The sequence below is a fragment of the Hemitrygon akajei genome, chromosome 5, assembly GCF_048418815.1.
Source record: "Hemitrygon akajei chromosome 5, sHemAka1.3, whole genome shotgun sequence".
Lineage (NCBI taxonomy): Eukaryota > Metazoa > Chordata > Chondrichthyes > Myliobatiformes > Dasyatidae > Hemitrygon > Hemitrygon akajei.
In genome coordinates, this window is record NC_133128.1 from 19,287,632 (window position 1) to 19,307,760 (window position 20,129).

The window sequence follows — 20,129 nt, forward strand, 5'->3', positions numbered from 1 at the left end:
AGTGCAAGATCAGTATAAGGTATGTAGATTGTGAGGTCAAGAGCCCACTTTATCATGTTAGGGAACTATTTAATAGAATTAAAACAGTTGGGTAGGGGCTGCCGTTGAGTCTGGTGGTACATGCTTTCAGGCTTTTGTATCTTCTGCCTGACAGAAGTGGGAGAAGAGTGAATGCCCAGGGAGGGTGATAGATTATGGTGGGATGGGGAAGGGTGAATGTGGGAAGATTATGTGTGTAACTACATATACTCAATGGCCACTTCATTAGGTACACCTACATGTTGATGAAAATATCTGATCAGCCAATCATGTGGCAGCAACTCAATGCATAAAAGCATGCAGACATGTTCAAGAGATCCAGCTGTTGTTCAGACCAAACATCAGAATGGGGAAGAAATGGGATCAAAATGACTTTGACCATGCAATGATTGTTGGTGCCAGACAGGGTGGTTTGAGTATCTCAGAAACTGTTGATCTCCTGGAATTTTCACACACAACAGTCTCTAGAGTTTACAGAAAATGGTGCAAAAAGCAAAAAACACCCGGCGAGTAGCAGTTCTGTGGGTGAAAACACCTTGTTTATTTCATTTTTATTTAGAGATACAGCACAGAACAAGCCCTTCCAACCCAATGAGCCGTGCCACCCAGCGACCCCCCCTATTCACAGGACACTAGTCTATTCACAGGACAACTGACAATGACCAATTAATCTACTAACCGTGGGGGGAAGCTGGAACACCCGAAGGAAACATGCACATGCACACACACACGCACAAAAGAATGAATAAACTTTCTTAGACAGGATGACAGAATTGAACTCTGAGCTCCGACACCATGAGCTGTAGTAGTTTTGCGCTAACCACTGCACTACCGCTAATAAGAGAGCTCAGAAGAGAACGGCCAGACTGCTTCAAGCTGACAGGAAGGTGACAGTAACTCAATTACTATACGTTACAACATTTGTGTGCAGAAGAGCATTTCTGAACACACAACACGTTGAACCTTGACGTGGATGGGTGGCAGCAGCAGAAGACCACCTCCTTTACCTAAGGAAGTGGCCACTGGGTACCTATGTGATGCAGTTGGGGTTTATCCCCAGTTATTCCAGACTCCTTGTTACTGGACTAAGACCTGATACCTTGCTGTATCTCTATGGCTAAAGTCATGAATCTCACTGAATGTGGAACAGTTTTGCCTGTTCTCATGGCCCAATTGTGCTATGTTCTCCCCCTGGCATCCACAGACCCATGGAATTGGTCCATGGCACAAAAAATGGTTGGGGGACACCTGCTCTAATGCATTTCTTACTCCATTCAATCAGCTAATGCTTGCAATGCCTTCTAAGTTCTGGTATTTCCTCCACAAACTTGTTTGTTCACCTCTCCCAAAACAAAACCTGCCTCTAAGACTAAGCATTTGCTTATTTGTCCTGGGATTTTCATATATCAGAGTTTACAGAGATTGGTACAAACAAAAACAAAAATCACCCAGCGAGCAGCAATTCTGTGGGTGAAAACACCTTGTTAATGAGAGGTCAGAGGAGATTGGCCAGGCTGATTCAAGATGACAGGAAGGCAAAGGCAACTCAAATAACCATGCATTACAACAGTGTTGTGCAGAAGAGGATCTCTGAACACAGACGCATTGAACCTTGAAGTGGATGGACTACAGCAGTAGAATATCACCCTGGGTTCCACTCCTGTACCTAATAAAGTGTCCACTGTATAAATGAAAATATCTGAATGCTTGCACTATCGAATGGCCTACCAACAAATGGTTTCTGGGCTCAGAAATGAAGAGCAGATGCTTGCCGAGCAGGCAATATCTTTGCAGTTGATCTCCTGCATGGATGCAGGAAAACTGGTGAGAAGGGCCAGGTCAGCAATCATTGTGGTGATTATCATCCTAACTCTAAATCAATATTTCTCACAAATTAGCAACAGTTTGAAAGCAGCTTTGTCAGTCTCACCACTTAATTGCTTTTTTTTTGCTTCAGCCACTTAACGTTAGCGGCCCTCCTTTTGTTCACATGGAAGCTGCGATGCGCCCTGGTGTATTCATTTTCTCCTTGTGCAGGAGACACCTTTGGTTTTGTGTGGTTGTTGCCGACGATGGTGCTGGAGACTGGGCTTCTGATTAAACTTCATCTCTGCAGTAAGAGGAACGGCAGAGGCCAGCTGGGCCTCCTGCCTGCATGCATCAAGAGTTAATTTTAGAGGACACGCAGTCATCATGAACAAGTGCAGAAGGTTCTCTGGTGGTCCTGCCAAACAGCAAGAGCTCTTAATTAGCAGCAGTGCTCAATCAGACTGCTTAACCTGGTGGAGCTCTGGGAGGTCATGCTCCTGCCTGCTGCCCAGGCACAACAGCAAGGCAGAAGGAACTGACAGCAGGTTTTTAAACGCATCATTAAATGTGCCTTTTTCTACTTGTGACTCAATTTATCATTGGCTTTAAAGTCCAATTCTTTGCTGTCTGGAATAACAGTGGAAATATTTTTAAGACTGGCAACAGCCAGAAATTGTGCAGTTTATTTAGACATTTAACTGTTAATTGTACTGTACATTCGTTCTTTAATTTACTTCATTGCACTCTCCCAAGTTGTAACATAACACATTTACTGAAGATTACAAGCATTTAAGAGCTATTCCCCTAAAATGTTAACTTTTTGTCCCAGTATCAATTTAAGATTTTCCCTTTTAAATTACTGCCTATTCAGTATCTTAGAACATATTCAGTATCTTTGAACATAATCGTAATGATCTCAAAAATAGCATCAGTGTTAGAATAACATAAATAAACTCAGTAGTTAAAGGAATAAAATGATTGTCTATACCCACTCACAATTTTTTTTTAATAAAGTTGGAGGAGATGAAAGGAAATTATTCCTACTAAGCTGTGATGAATCAGACTACATTGGGAAAGGGAGCAAAAGATGACAGTGTTTACAAGATGGCATGCATACTTCAGCTTTTTTGACGTGTTATTACTAAGTTTCAACCAATTGTGATACTGTGAGATATGCTTTTGAAAAGCTAAATGAGAACAACAGGAAAGAAAGTCAACATTTTCTAAATACCTAGGCTATGCAATTAGCCTTATAAATGGAAATACAGGATTTTAAAACTGCATTCTTTCTGAAGGATATGTTTATATTGGACAGTTATTGTTTCTGGAACCAGACTAAACTCAGTAAAATACAGTCAATTCAGTCTTCTAATCTGCAGAAAGCACTTTTAAACCTTTTAAATGTTTAGGCAGTTATGAGCGCACTTAAACCACAGGAAGAGGAGCTCTGGACTGAGCAGAAAAATTGGACTGAAGCAAGGTAGTAAATTATCCTTTTTTTCGAGATATATTTTGCTTTCTATGTAAGGAATATTTCACAAGAACTTTTTTTCATAAAATATGGTCGAAGTATTTTGTCCATTGTTGATATAATCTTTTATTCAATCAGTAAAAGTTCTGTAAATTATATCACTCAAGAATTCATATGTAAATACCTCTTTTACAACTTCTTGTGGAGCATATAGATTTTAATAGTAACATCAAAGTCAAGGGAACCACCAATATGCACATCAGCATATATAAAGTACTGCACTAATGCACAATATTTAACTAAGCATTGCTGGGAAAACATTAAAAGAATCTAAAGAATGGAGTTCACACTTAAAGCATTCTTCCTATATATAGAAAAAATATATAAGCAAAAAAAATTAGTGCATTTGTAAAATACAAATGAATTGTAAAAGAACATCACCATCCAAACCTTTTGCAGAACATCTGGGGCTTACAGTCAGCCAGACACTGGATGTCTCAACAACTTTGGTAGGGAAATAATGCTCATTTGACAGCAATATCTTTTAAAAGTTTCCCAAAATTTAAAATACATGTTAAAAATGCATGTTATTAACGAAAGCACAGATTTTAAGACCCGATATTTTCTGAGGTTTCCTATTCTCAAAGGCTTGTGTCTTATATTTTTAATACAATACATGAGCTTTCGATATATTATTTTCATATAATACACTACTGTGTGTGGAGTTGAATTATTCAAGTAAAAAATTGCCTGGCTATCAGAGAACTGAATTTTCATTTCCCTTTTCATTTAATTTTTCTTCTTCCATTTCAAAACCCAATACAAACAAATCAATCTTTCATTTTAAACTATCAGATGTTCCATGGAATTACTCACACTGGTAACTGTATCATAAATGCTATTACCATTGTACAAAATAATGTGGAAACAAAGATGTATTTTACAGGAATCTGATAACAACTATTGAGGACATTTGGCAAATTAGCAGGTGTTTCATGGATTTCAGGCACCTACTAAGTAAAAGCATTAAAATAACAGCCCTAGCTTTTGTTTTTTTTAATCATTATGTATTGAGTGCTACATCTTAAGTATGACAGAATAAATGTATTTCCAATACAACTTCCATACGTATTTGCTTCCTGAACGTTTCTATGTTAAAGTTGCAACTTTTTAAACTGTTGAAAGAAATAATAGCACTTAAAGCTGCAGTACACTGAAACATGACTGATATTCACCTGAAAAGCTGCCAGATTGTCCTAATGCTATCAACTGCAGCTGAATCCAAACATTTTCCCACAAGGATAATAAAGACGTCGCTAAGAAAAAAAAATGAAGTCCTAGTTAGCCCGCAACAATATATGGATTATCTGGTAAATGCTTTATTGTGAATTAGCTTTTCCAGCCAACACTAAACATGATCTTAAAAGCATAACATTTCTGCATAGATACTTTAGTAAATAGACTATCATACAGTTGACTTGTTAAGTTTTAGGAAATTTGTATTCAAATTCTCAGAAATTTGCTTTTCAGATTTTGTCCTTACAAACCAATATTCCCGTGTACGTGCTGACAATTTACAGCACTTGAGCAAAGGAACATCAAGGCAGTACATAAAATGTAAGTTTATAACTTCAATAGAAACACCATGTGTTCTCCATAATAATCTATATTATAATCTCTCCTATCATAATGGCTTTCATATTGATGTTGAAAAAACTTTCCTCAGAACACTTTACACATTTTTTTTAAATTAGTGTTGTATAAACAAAATATACATCTCATTTACTAAATTAAATCTAGAGAACTGTGCACAGACTATAGATCACATAATCCAACCAGCTGGAGGAGATATAAAATACAAGAACATACTTAGCAAAAATTAAATCAGCTCTGCTCAATATATTTTCAATAGTTTAACATTCTAAACTATCACAATACACAGCCAATTTATTTATCTTTACCTTTAATTATTTTTCTAAAAGACAGTTTAGTTAAGCAGTACTGTACAGCACCAACAGTCGTTTAGCAAGGACACATATCTTGTTGCCTTGCAATATTCAGTAATTTCACAAAACTCTGAGGCAGATTGTCTCCTCAGATTTTCTACACATCAAGTAAAATTACAAAACCTGCCTGGTTACCACATGCCAGTCTATTATTAAAATACTTTTCTTAAGCAAAGTTTTTTTTTAAACAAAAATCATCTTGATTGAATTGTCAGCCTATGACATTTTTGAACAGCGAGAAAGACGGCTGCATTCTCTGGACTCTCTGTCCTGAGGACTAATGCAGTAATGTTTAGTCTGTTCTATTGACACAGCCCTTTGCATTATAAAAGGTTTCATCAGCTTTCCTTAGGAGGGAAATAAATTGGAATTCTTTGTAAACTGTTAACTAAATTCTAAAATGTTCAACTAATCCTGTGGGTACACATATATCAGACTAAGAATACCATGGATTCCTGATGTTTTTCTGCACTTTAAGCAGATTTGAACATTGGTTTATTCTGATATTAGACCAATTTCCCACCAACTCTGCAAGCTGCAGGTTCCAGTCTTATTCTAAAGTCAACAAGATACTTTATTTAGACTGTAGTTGCAAATGTAATCTACTCCACGATCCTTAATCAATACGTGCCACATTAAATTATACAGAGTTACAAATTTATAAAGTGAAACCATCCAGTTCTGGCTCTCCAAATTAAAACATTGTTTGGAAGAAATTTAAATAAAGTAAGGGTAATATAAACCATACGACTCCTATCCTGCTTGTACGTGTTAAATGGATGAGGGCAACAAAAATTTTGGGCAGAGAAATATAAATTAAAAGGAGCCAAGAGAAAAAAAAATTAGTGCATTATCAAATGTAGATTTCAAGAAAAACTATTTTACCTCTGTGATATGCCTGCCTCTTGATTAATACAATTAAGGCCTTTTAATGGAAGTCATTATGCCTTTTCACTGGAAACTATGAGGATCTTTTAAATTCTTGCCATGGTGCATTAAATTAAAACGATAACTATAAAATATCAAAAAGATGTAATATGAGCCTTCATTCCATCTTGAATAAAGTAAGTAGAAACAGAAGGGAAATTACACAGCCGAAAGATAGAAGGCTCATTGTTAACAGCATTCTTCAAGGTTAAAACCAGAATTTAGCAACACCTTTAACAATGACAGCCAAAATGCTGTCACAGCTTTGAACGTCAGCATTCTGCAAGTCTACAACTCATGTTCTCAGTTTTGTTTATTTATTATTACTTGTTTCTTTTTGTATTTGCACAACACGTTGGTCTTTGTGTGCACTTTTTAATATATTCTATCGTACTACTTTGTTCAACTGTGAATGCCTGCAAGAAAATGAATCTTAGGTAGCATTTGATGAGATACCTATTTTGATAATAAAATTTATTTTGAACTTTGAACAGATTAGGGATTACACTACAAATGTATTACCATCTTAAACTCTGCTGTGCATTGTACACCTCAGCACTCTGGGTTTTGGAATCTGCTTTTTAAACTGATCTACTAATTTATCATGTATCAGAAATTAATGATTCTGCAGCCCTAGACAGTGTCAAAGTCAGCAATTTAAAATTAGCATCGCTGTAAAGAACAGCAGATGAAAAAGTACCAAACTCCTTCAATTCCTCCCATCCTGAAACCAAAATATCTACTTCCCATTATTATCACCAGGTAAGAGGTAGAGGAGCCTGAAGACGCACATTCAATATTTTAGGAACAGCTTCTTCCCCTCTGCCACCAGATTTCTGAATGGTCAACGAACACTACCTCACTATCTCTCTTTTGCACTATTTATTTCATTTTCTTATTGTAATTTATAGTCATTTTGTGTCTTACACTGTACTGCTGCCACAAAACAGCAAATTTCATGGCATTTGTCAGTGATAAGAAACCTGATTCCGGTAAGTACAGATGCTCCCAGTTTTATTGTCAAATGATTAGTCCTCACCTCCAAGGCTGAATAATCAGTGCTAAATCTTCTTTTGATAACCGGGTTCCAAAATACTAATTCCTAACTCGAATAGTGAGGGAGAGAAGGCAGGAGCATCAGCCTGAGAGGGATAAACCACCCGTGATCAAATAGCAGAGCAGACTCAATGGGCCAAATGGCCTAATTCTGCTCCTACATCTAATGGTCAAACAAAAACACACTTCTCTGGAAGTTTTGCTGATTGTGATCAGAAATGAGAACACTGGTTGAAGGCAATGCTTGAATGCAATTCACATCGCAATGAATGAAATTGCTACAAAGTCTATATTTGCCTGCTCTTGCTAAAAACAGAAGCAGGCTTCGATAAGATACCAGCATTTCACAAATAGAAAGCGACAATGCAGATGAGGTGCAGTTCAACTCATGTCTCTGGAAGTATTCACTGAGAAATCCAACCCTCAGAAGAAAGAAATTAATATTAAAAAGCTTAGGTTGTGGCATTATGCAAGAAAAGTGGCATTATGCAAGAAAAGTGACATGAAAGGAGGATTAATTTTTCCCCCAAGTTGTTTTATAAGAACTCATTTGCATTTTTTTCCTAATTTGTATAGATGCTTCTACCTATAGCACTTCATTCTTGCACAGCCTACAGTCATTTGGGAGAAAATTCTCAGCTGACAATTGTACCAAATACACTTTGGTAAATTTTGAACAACTTACAACTTTGAGTGCTTCACATTCACTTTCTGAAAAGTCACCTAAATATTTGGCAATCTCATTCTTAAATAGACTCACAAAGTGTAATAAAGTGGCTTCAGAACATCAGTTGCCAAAGCTGAATTTAAAGCAGCTTTCTACAGATAAATGTTTGGTCAAATTTAATGTGCTAGATATCATCAACATGAAATCTCAATGTTACATGTCAACATAGAGCATTAAATAAAATAGTTTCTTCATGAACAACAGGAGCAAAAACATTTTTAAAAATTATGTTTATAAAGAATGGAAGAAACATAGAAAATACGAGTGCGAGAAGGCTATGTGGTCCGTGGAATCTGGAACCTGCTCTGTCATTCAATCTTATCTTGGCTTGTATCACATTATCAACCCCTAAAACACCAGTTTTTTTTAAAGAAGATACAAAATAACTTTCTAAAAAAATAAGCATCAGAAATGAAATGCCACAATGTTCTTCCAATTTTTTTTGAACTAAAGAAACTCCTGGTACCATTCCTTTCATAAGACTATAAAAATATTGAATCCAGATCATTTTACCTAGCTTTTTCTGTATAAAATATCTATTCCAATAAACACAAAGAACCATTGATGGAATCAATGTGCAGAAATTTCCATTAAATTATATATTCCCTGGATCTGATATACATTATTTTCTTACCACTACTTGAGATAGAGTTGAATATTTTTAACTGTTACAAAATTTGATCAGACCACTGTTGTGGTCTAAACTATGAAATTTATTTTGTTAGAATTTAATCTTTAATGTATTCTGTCTAAAGCCCAAAGACTACTCTTGGCAAACACAAAATCCAGCCAATGTTTCAATCGAATTCTTTTATTGGCATATATACTGACTTCCTCGAGAGGGTAAAGCATACTCCACTGCCACCTGATCAATTCAATATTCAAGCTTCAGCTTTAATGCCTTTAGGGTTGATTGTGTCACTCCAGTCAAAATGCACTGACAAAGTGGCTGTGCAGGCCATGTTGACGGAAGTGAAGAGAAATATATGACAAAACCAATTTGAAACTGTGCTCCACGGTTACCAATTTTGCATTATTGTTCTCACAGTGCACTTCTTTACATTAAAGTTCAGAATAAAAATAAAGTATCAATACTCATCTAGCCATCATTTAAAAATTATAATTCAAGGATTACATATAGTACATGCAGCACAGTTCAGACATCAATTCTTTTTTAAATGGATTAACTATTTGCATTTAAAATTCATTAGGACAGATCAAACTCCAAAAGCTCAAATCAATATAGCAGCAAATTTAAATTTAATTCACTGAACACTTTAAACAAAGTGCATTAGATTCTTCTTTTTTAATAAGCAACTATGTGTACAGCAAACAGTCCAAGTTTAAAAATAATTCAAAATGCAATATTTTAAATATAACTAGAGAAGGCTAGAAAAATGTTCAATTAGGCAACATCTACAATTTAAATTCCTAACAAGACTCCCTCCACAATAGGTACCAGAAGCATTTTTTCTTAAAGGGGAAACAATTATTCGGTCTTTTATTCTTTTAACGAAAACAGAAATCATCCTGCCATTAAAATTAAAGTGTACAAATCTGATAATAAGTTAGTCATTCTGACAAAACACATGCTGAATATCCTTGGAGAATATTTTCAGAACAGTTAGCATGAGAAAGGTAATAACTGGAGCTGGACTCTGTTAACTGTCAACATTCATTAAGACACAGTACTCACTGCCATTAGCCGGCCAGCGGTGTAGTGGCATCAGCACCAGACTTTGAGGTGAGTGGTCCCAGTCTGAATCCCCTTACACACTCTCCATCCATGCTAGGTTGAGCGTCAAGCTAGAAACTTGGGCTTGTAAAAAAGTCAAATGTAATAGGAACGGCAAAAATGCCACCCAATGCAAGGAACAACAACTTTTTCCCATTAGCAATGAGCATTTTCCTTGCATATATTGTGGCATTCAACAGCACTAACCTCACACTAAGATTATGTGTTATTGTCTAATGAGTCACCGATCAAAGGTCTGAAAGAATTCTGTTAGAAATTGAATTATTCCAAAATTTTGGCTGCTATTAGCCTACCTGTATTTGAATATTTTTAAGAGCAGTGATTCCTAGAATCCCCCTCAAAACTTGCCTATTGCAATTGTCAAGCAGCTGATATTTGGCTTAAAATATCATTAAGATTTTACCTTTTCTAATCAATGCCTGCAAGCGTGCAAATAATTGACCAAAGGAAATTTCCACGTGCCAGAGGCAATGCCTAATACAATCCCAACACAGAAGACCTTCCCCTAGTTAAATTTAAAATATAGCATTTTTAAATAGGAATTCTAAAAATAAAACTAGACTGTTCCTGTACACAAGGTTTCTTATTTTTTTAAAAAGGCAGAATTCTAATGCAATATGTTAAAAAATTACAGAAACTTTGAGTCTTTCACCCAAAAATATAAATGATTTACAAGTGCCTCAGAACTCACACCACCAGTTAAGGAACAGTTACTACCCCTCAACCATCAGGCTCTTGAACAAATGGGGATAACTACATTCGTTCTATTTCTGGTGCCCCCACAACTGATGGTCTTGCTTTAAGAACCCTATCTCATTATTTCATGCTCTTGCTATTTATTTATATTTGCATTTGCACAGTTTGTTGTTCATTAATCCTGTTTACAGTTTCTGTTCTACAAATTTGCTAAGTTTGAAGGCAAGGAAAAGAATCCCAGGTGACATGTATGTACTCAGATAATAACTTACTTCAAACTTTTTTTTAAACTTTGATGTATGAAGTAGAAGTAAAATTAAAATTAGAGTACCGTTTTTGGTGCTTGGAGGTGCGGATGTCAAACCTCTTGATATGTACACCTCCAAGCACCACTTCGACATGCTTAAAAGCTTGTATTGGAGCTGCCCATATATAACAGTACTCTAACTAGTCAGGGCATCAAGGGATACAGGGAGAAGGCAGGAGAATAGTCGCAGGTGGCAATCTGATGCTATGGTTGAGAAAAGGGCCAGTATACTGAATTCCTCAAGTTTAAAATGGATCTAGTCAGATGGACAGCGCTGATTTCAAGGTATAGACATAGGAACAAAATTAGATCATTCAGCCCACTGAGTCTGCTCCACCGAATCTGCTCCACCATTCCATCATGTCTGATTTATTATCCCTCACAATGCCATTCTCGTTTGATACTCTGACTAATCACTAACCTACCAAACTCACTTTAAATATACTCAATGACTTGGCCTCCACAGCCGCCTGTGGCAATGAATTCCACAGATTCACCACCATCTGGCAAAATAAATTCATCCTCATCTTTGTTCCAGAGGGATGTCCTTCTACTCAGAGGCTATGCTCTCTGGTCCTAGACTCCCCTACTATAGGAAACATCCTCTCTATCTAGGCCTTTGCAATATTCGAAAGGTTTCAATGAAATATCACCCTCTCCCCCCCACCATTCTTCTAAACTTCTCTGAGCATATCTTTGCAAATTACTTTTCTCAAATAGCTATTTAAAATAATAGGCTGGAGAGTAAGTAGGCTTGATTTTTGTTTAATGAAATATTTTTGAAAATAATCTTACACAAATTACTAGCAAATTCAACATCTTTTGCAGAAACCTAGCAAAATAAAGCAGGTCAGGTACCAACCTAATAAATGTCAAGAAGGATTCCAAAACAAGCAAGAAAACCTGCTCATGATGGGTGGTAATGCTTTTGGAAATATTCATATTTCAGAGGATTTTTTCATAAAAGTTTTTAAGTCTGGCAGTGAAAAACTACACCTGTCATATATCTCCCTATTACTCGTTAACATAAAGGCCCACTTATTTATTGGTCTAAATATACATACTTGCCACATTTGCCATATTCTGGGCTTTTTTTTGGCAAAACTTCATTAAGAAACAACAATCTAGCTAGTGCAAAGTTCTGTGTACAGTTTCAGTAATGCTGCGTATTTCAGTAAATACTAAAAAAAAGTTTTATCAGTTTTAGGTTTTTTTTAAATTAATCTGCTCCTTTTGAATGGATCAAGTGCTAAAAGGCAAAGTTTTAACATCTGCTTACAATTTCATACAATTGCAATTACTCTACACAAGGTCAATTTGTTCAATTGAGATTTACATCAAGATCTACTGCATTTAAGGTTTTTATCCAGAACCCGTTCCAATCAATCCAAGTACAAGTTGTTATACGTCAATTTCAATTGAGCCTGGCAAAATGAGTCAGGCCTACTACATACATTAAGATTTACCCAAGCAAAGTATCAGTGTTCTTTCAACAAGGTATTCAGGTTAATTTTCATTCAAATTTATGTTTATTTTCCAGAATATTTTCTTTAAAAATTCCACTTTTCTTCATCCTTTCAGAATGCCATGCTGTTAAGCTAATCTGAGACATCAAGCGGGGCAGTCATGGGCAAAGAGAGAAAGAGAGGGAGAAGGTCTATGACATACACTCCCCTTTGCACCCCTACAAGGAACTGGAAAAAGACTTCAAATGAACGAAAATTTAAAACTACAATCTCCTGAATGAAATATTATCTTGACGAAGGGCATCCTCTCATTTATAATAATAAATTGTTACATATATCAGTGGCACTGACAGTACAAATCATTGTTCTACCTGTTTGTATGGGTTACCAGGATAACGGATTGCCCCAACAGTTTCCCAGAGGATAAGATGCTAAATCTCGACAAGTCAGCTATCAGTTATACCATGCTTGAAAGTAAGGTGTAGGGGAGGGGAAGAGTGAAGTCATGTATGTGGAAGGACAGATGGGTGGCAACAAATATTAAATAGGCAAATTAATTTACATCCAAGGTAAGCTAGAACTGAATATTGACAGACCTACAACACTGGGGAAGGCGTCATCTAATCATAACTCTAAAATCACTTGTACATAGTTACATTGCCCAAGAATCACTCTTGGGCCTCCTCTGTTTTCTCATTTACATACTAACATGTACCGTTATCTGCAGAGACCACTGAGAGTAAGCTATGCCCCACTTTCAACCCATCCACTGTCTGTATTTTATAGGATTATTTTTACATTTATTGTGCATGGTTTTTTTTTAAAGTTTCTTTATTGTGTTCTTTAAGTTTTTTAATGCCGCATCAGATCCAAGGTAACAATCATTTTGTTCTCCTTTACTCTTGTGTACTGAAGACAATAAACAATTTTGAATCTTTTTAAAAAAAAATTACAGACCTATTGAAAATTCGTCCATTTAAGATTTTAGATAGCATACATTTTACACTCATTTTTTCAGGCCCTTACCAATGGGCCTTGTACTCATTTTTTTCAGGCCCTTGTCAATTTTCAACTGAGTTCAACTTTTTATACTACAATAAATTGAATGACTGGAAATGTCAAAACAGAAATCAAAACTAACAGGATGACGATGGATTGATGCCTTTATAAAGTGCAGAGTGCTTTACTCCATCTGGTTTGACTCCTTAGTGATGATTGTTCTGTTAAGGGGGTAGGAACGAAGCAAAACATTTTTGTGGGTTTGAGGAAAGCTGTTCATCCAAGATACAGCTTGGTTATTTCAGAAACTCTCCTAATAATGGAAAGTGAGCTAGACATCTCCCACAAAGAAATATATAAAAGGCACAGTGTAGAAATACAGCATTTGTCTAAATCGGTCATTTAAGCATCATTCCAACAAGTAGCCTGAATTGCATTACCAGCTTTATTCAATATTCTTTTACTCTTTTTTCTCTACATTCGCCTGATTTGCAAATTCTTGATTTACCTTGTTTTTCTTTTTATTTCTTTTTACCTACTGTCTTTAATCCTTTACTCTAGTTCTCAATAAGTAAACAAAATAAAGGAAAGTGCAAGGCTGAACAGCCGTACTAGATTGCTCTTGTTATTTTGAGTGGCAGATTGATGAACTGTGCCATCACTTAAAGGATTTCAAAAATCTCAACAATGAAAACAAATATACCCGAGCACATAGAAATGTTGAGTACAATGTCTACATTGAGTGGTTTCACTTATACAGCACACCAAATGGCTATAGTGATGCATTGGCAATATAATATTTCTAGTAGTAAGCAAACTACAAAGTTAGTTTTATACAATGAAATCTGCTACAAAAAACACAATATGCAAAAATATTTTCTTAAAACGTTGTTGTAGTAAAATTAGATGTAGCATTATTTCTATTATTTTGCTGCTGCTTGTGCATGGGAGCTTTGAGGTTCTAATGTTTTTACTGCCACTCACTCTTTGAGGTACTCTTCTGCTTCGTGGATGCCTGCAAGAGCAAGAATTTCAGGTTGCATACTCTGTACATCCTCTGATATTAAATAGAACTGTTGAACTATTTTTAAGGGCAATTTTAGAAATATGAGCAAATTTCTTTAAGGAAGTCCCACTGTACATCTTGTTTAATACTTTAAGCTAGGACCATAACGTCACCGCAGGTTGCAACTGCAGACTTTAAGCATTCCACTATCAATGATCCTTAGGAAGATGTTATGGTCTGGTAAATGAAACCTATTCACAATTATACCAGACATCTATACAGACAGTCTGGGCTCACACAGCAGGTGGCTAAACACAATCATAAATCCACATCTATTCAGTATCTGTACTGTACATATGGTGCTTAACACACAAAAGCCAGCTAAAGATGTCATAGCTTAATTATGGCACATAGCAAAACAACCATCCATGCACAGAACAGATGACCTGAAACCTCTTTCATTAAGTTATTGCTCTATGTTATTAATATATGAATTTAATAGTGTATCTGCCAGCTTCAATTAGCAACTGTTTTACCTCCAAGTCCAAAGGTTGAAGGTACAATCACATTAAGAATTGATTATATAATCCAGTCAACGCAATACAGATGGATGGTTGTAGTTCTGGACGCCCAATTTATGGCTCAAGATTTATCATTATATTTTACATTATTATATAAAACTAAATATAAATCAGAATTTAAAAGGCTGCATTTAACAATTCACAAGAGTACAGAAAGTTCTACAAACTGTATTGATGGTTTGTAGCAAACTGATGATTTGTAATTGATGTGATACGCACCAAGAATTGATATTACATTAATGTAGATCTATGCACAGAATTTCTACCTTGAGGAAATAGAAATTGTACTCCTTTCATTACTCAGTGATCTTTTCACCAAATACCATTTGCCTGCTGAATATTTATTATATTTTCAACAGTACATAAAAAATTTGCTTTGAGAAGAAGGGAGTCGCAATTGTTCAAAGTTAGAATTTTAAAAACTAAAATAACTTTTGCCAAATTTTCCTTCTCCTTTATTTCTCATTAAATGCCCTCACTCGTCATAAGATTTCAAAGTAAATTTATTATCAAAATAGTGAGGTGGTGTTCATGGACCAATCAGATTTCTGAACAATCCATAAACTCATGAACACTACCTCACTATTTTTATTCTATTTGGACTAATTTTTAATAGAAAAGCAATAACAGAATGCAGAATAAAATGCTACAGTTACAGAGAAAGCGCAGTGCAAGTAAATGATATAGTGTAAGGGCCACAACAAGGTAGACTGGGAGATCAGGAGTCTGGATGAACAAAAGGATCTTGAGGTCCACAGCCATTAATCTCTCAAAAGTTGCAATGTAAGTTGACAGGGTGGTTAGGAAGGAATATAGTGCGTTGGCCTTTGTTAGTCGAGGGATTGATTTCAAGAGCTGGGGGCCATGCTGCAGCTCTAATAGAGGTACGTATACAAAATTAAAAGGGGTTATAGATAGGGTGGATGCACGCAGGTTTTTCCCACTGGGGTTGGCTGAGATTACAACTAGAGGTCCTAGGTTTAGAGTGAAAGGTGAAATATTTAAAGGGGAACATGAAGGAGAAACTCCACTCACAGGGTGGTGAGAGCTGCCAGCAGAAGTGGTGGATGCAGGTCTGATTGCAACGTTTAAGAGACGTTTGGATAAGTACACAATAGGAGGGGTATGGGGGGGGGGGATATGGCCCAGGTACAGGTCAATGGGACTAGGCAGAACAACAGTTTGGTATGGACTAGATGGGCTGAAGGGCCTGATTCTGTACTGTAATGGTCTATGACTATATATGTCACCGTATACTACCCTGAGATTCATTTTCATGCAGGCATTCACTGTAAATACAAAATAAAACACAACAGAATCGATGAAAAACAAATGTACAAAAAAGAACTGTGCATATACAAAAAGAGAAATAATAATAAATATCAAGAACACAAATTGCAGATTCCCTGAAGGTGAGGCCATAGGTTGTGGAATCAGATCAATATTGGGGTGAGTGAAGTTGTATGAAGTTACCCCCTCTGGTTCAAGAGTCAGATGGTTGAGTGGAAATTTTTATTGGAATTAAGAACTCTTAATATAACTCTTGCATCCGATTGAAGAGAAACATATCCTGGCATGATATGTTAAAGACCCCCAATAACCACACAGTGATAACACAAGTGTCTTGAAAAGCACCAGCTGCCACTCAAAAGCCCCCAATAAATCTTAGGTAATGAATGACAAGTGCTATTCCTCTGCAAGCACAGTCTCTTCTTATTAATTGCAAACTCTGGATTATAATTTGAACTACAGAGGAATCTAGGAATTGTAGGGATATTGTGCTGCCTCTAAATTGTTACTTTACTGCTAATGTATCAAAAGTTCTAGTGGCATTAAAAAATTCAATCTAAATTTCAAACATTCAAAAGTTGAAAAGAAATTGCTCTTACCGTTTCAGCTAACTTGTATTCTGGATTACCACTGAAATCACCTGGTCACAGAGGCCATGGGGCAAGTGCTGGAAGACGAGGCTAACACAGATGAGTAAATCTATCTGGCGTGGACTTGTTGGGCTGACTATCCTGTCTCCATGCTGTATAACTCCATGACAAAGAAAATAACTTCTGGTTTCTGACAATGTTTTCCTTAATGAAGAGGAAGATTTCTTCCACAAAAGTACAGAAACCAGAAATTCCAATATTTTTCTTAGAACACAGAATCGGTAAGTATCCTAGAGGTTACGGGGCACAAAGCATGAGCTCTCATCACTCTAATCTTTGCCCAAAATCTTAATCCATAACCAGTAATCCACTACATGATAAAATGTGACGGGGAAAGAAGAGCCAACGCAAGGAGTATCAATAGAAAACTTTTTACCTCCTTTCATTAAAGAACACGGCACCCAGACAACTGACAAATATTGTATACATGGAAAGAGACAGACAACCAAAAAATAATACACAATTGAATATGTACGTATATACAAGACAGATGTCCATCTAAAGCAGCGGTTCCCAAAGTGTGCAATATCATCTCCCTGGGGGGAGGGGGAATTTTTAAAGGAGTGATAAAGGGGACAGTGGGGAGGCACTCAATAGTAAAGGGGGCACATGAGGGATTACAAGATTAATTTAAGAAATAAATTACAGTACTGTGCACATATATATAGCTAGGTTGGCCAAAGACCTTTGCACAGTACTGTATTTGTCAACATGGAATAGAGAGCGAGTTTGTAAATTTGGAGCAAAGGATGCTGGGAATGGTGAGGGTGGAGCACCATGAGAGGGGTGTGGGACAGGTGGCAGAGAAGTGCCACGGGCAGGGGGTGAGACACCAGGCAAGTTCATTTGATTCCAAACAATTGGTTTAGTGATCATTACAGAATGTCTCTCTGGTGCTTGTCACTCCCTTCCCCTTTTCTCAACCATGATTCCCTTCTCCCTGCTGCTTTCCCACTCTCAGTCAACAATGGAGACTCAGATCAGAATCAGGTTTATCATCACTCACACATCATGAATTTTTTTTTGCAGCAATACAGTACAATACATAAAATAACTACAGTACCATGCAAAAGTGTTATCCACCCAATCTATATACATGTGCCTAAGACTTCTGCAAAATACTATACTTATTTATAAGTATTTGATCCTCAGAGCCTCAAAACTGATTACAATAATGACATAATCACCTCATCTCTTGCTAATCCACTGTTCTCTTAAAGACTGACTTTGCTCGAAGCATGTTATAGTTCTGTATTTAGCATCTCATGAGAGATCTAAACTGAAGAAATTGTGTTATCTTCAGGGTTGGCACGTGCAAATACCCGGATTACAAATACCTGGGGATACGAATGGACAATAAACTGGACTGGTCAAAGAACACTGAGGTTGTCTACAAGAAGAGACAGAGCCGTCTCTATTTCCCGAAGAGACTGAGGTCCTTTAACATCTGCCGGACGATGCTGAGGATGTTCTACAAAGCTGTGGTGGCCAGTGCTATCATGTTTGCTGTTGTGTGCTGGGGCAGCAGGCTGAGGGTAGCAGACGCTAACAGAATCAACAAACTCATTCGTAAGGCCAGTGATGTTGTGGGGGTGGAACTGGACTCTCTGACTGTGGTGTCTGAAAAGAGGATGCTGTCCAAGTTGCATGCTATCTTGGACAATGACTCCCATCCACTCCATAATGTACTGGTTAGGCACAGGAGCACATTCAGCCAGAGACTCATTCCACCGAGTTTTAACACTGAGCGTCATAGGAAGTCATTCCTATCTGTGGCCATCAAACTTTACAACTCCTCCCTCGGAGTGTCAGACACCCTGAGCCAATAGGCTGGTCCTGGACTTATTTCCACTTGGCATGATTAACTTATTATTATTTAATTATTTATGGTTTTATATTGCTATATTTCTTCACTATTCTTGGTTGGTGCGGCTGTAACAAAACCCAATTTCCCTCGGGATCAATAAAGTATGTCTGTCTGTCTGTTTGTGCATTATTGCCGTTCACTACTGTTGTATAGTGTTAGCTAGTACAATTCCCATACTCTAATCACACTGTGACACCATTCCTTTCAATTAGAGTATGATATTTAATGGAATAAAGTTCTGAATCTGCCCTTTAGAATGCCCTTGACCACATTTCTCTAGCCCATAGCCCAATCGAGTTATCACTAGACCACTTTATGTACCTACAAGCAGAGTCAAGTTTTGCATGACCTATGATGACGTCAAAACTTTCCCTTTTATTGATCGCAGCATCGGAATTTAGACTTAAACAATAAGTTATTGACCGTGGTCGTTAATCCATAAAGAAAATGGCAGAAGCAGACTAAATAAAAAAGTATAGTTTAGAGCATCTGAAATATGGATTTATACCAGCAGCCAAAGTGTCTATTGTGTGAAAAAGTTTTTTTACAAATGAAGCAATGAAACCATCCTGGCTCCTTTAACATTTAGAGACAATACACTCTGATAAAGCAAAGAACTTAGCTTATTTTCAGTCACTTTACAAAAACTTTCAGAAATGGAAAATACTTCAAAGCATGTTTGCCAGCACTTCACAACAAAACTGTGATGGTTCACGTGCTTCATACAACATTTCATTGCTACATCTGGAAAATTCTGTACAACTGGAGAAGAACAGATTCTGACAGTAGTAAGGGAGGTTCTGAGAACGGTTTTACACAAGTCACCAGACTAAATAATTAAGTGATTCTGCTGAACGACAACTCTGTTCAAAGACGAATAGCTGAAATGTCTGAGAACGTGGAACACACAATTGTGCCACATACTTAGGACATCAGAATTTGCTCCACAGTTAGACGAGTCAACTTTGCCAGGCAACGAGTCTTTGCTCCTTGGTTATGTTTATTTCATAAAAGAAGAAAGCATGGTTCAAGATTCCCTATTTGCAAGAGGCGCAGAAACAGATATGAAGAGGAGTTAATATTTTGGGTTGTTGAGCAATTTTTCAAAGAGAAGGACATTCTGCTCACCAACATTTTTGGTTATGCAATAGATGGGACACCATCAATGACAGGACACCACCGTGGGGATATTAATTTTTTTTTAAAAAAGCTGCACCTAACATATTTACCATTCACTGTGTAATTCACAAACAACATCTTTTCACTAAAAATATCTAAGTTCACAAATCATTAAATACTGTTATCAACACAATATATGAAATCTATTCGGTCTACTCTCTATATACACATGATGGTGTGGCTAGGCATAGCTCAAATACCATCTATAAATTTGCTAGCAATACAACCATTCTTGGTAGAATCTCAGGTGGTGACAAGAGGGTGTACAGGAGTGAGATACGCCAACTGGTGGAGTGG

The 20,129-nt window shown here is 36.7% G+C and overlaps 1 protein-coding gene and 1 long non-coding RNA gene across 2 annotated transcripts in view; one reads left to right on the top strand and one right to left on the bottom strand.

Annotated features, from left to right (window-relative positions):
* The window catches only part of hlcs (holocarboxylase synthetase (biotin-(proprionyl-CoA-carboxylase (ATP-hydrolysing)) ligase)), a 154,270-nt gene that overhangs the window by 37,741 nt on the left and 96,400 nt on the right, over positions 1-20,129 (bottom strand). The window lies entirely within an intron of this gene.
* LOC140727520 (uncharacterized) lies at positions 3,236-18,394 on the top strand. The gene is made up of 3 exons (XR_012098874.1): positions 3,236-3,328; positions 16,744-17,007; positions 18,090-18,394. It is a non-coding gene; the product is annotated as an uncharacterized lncRNA (long non-coding RNA).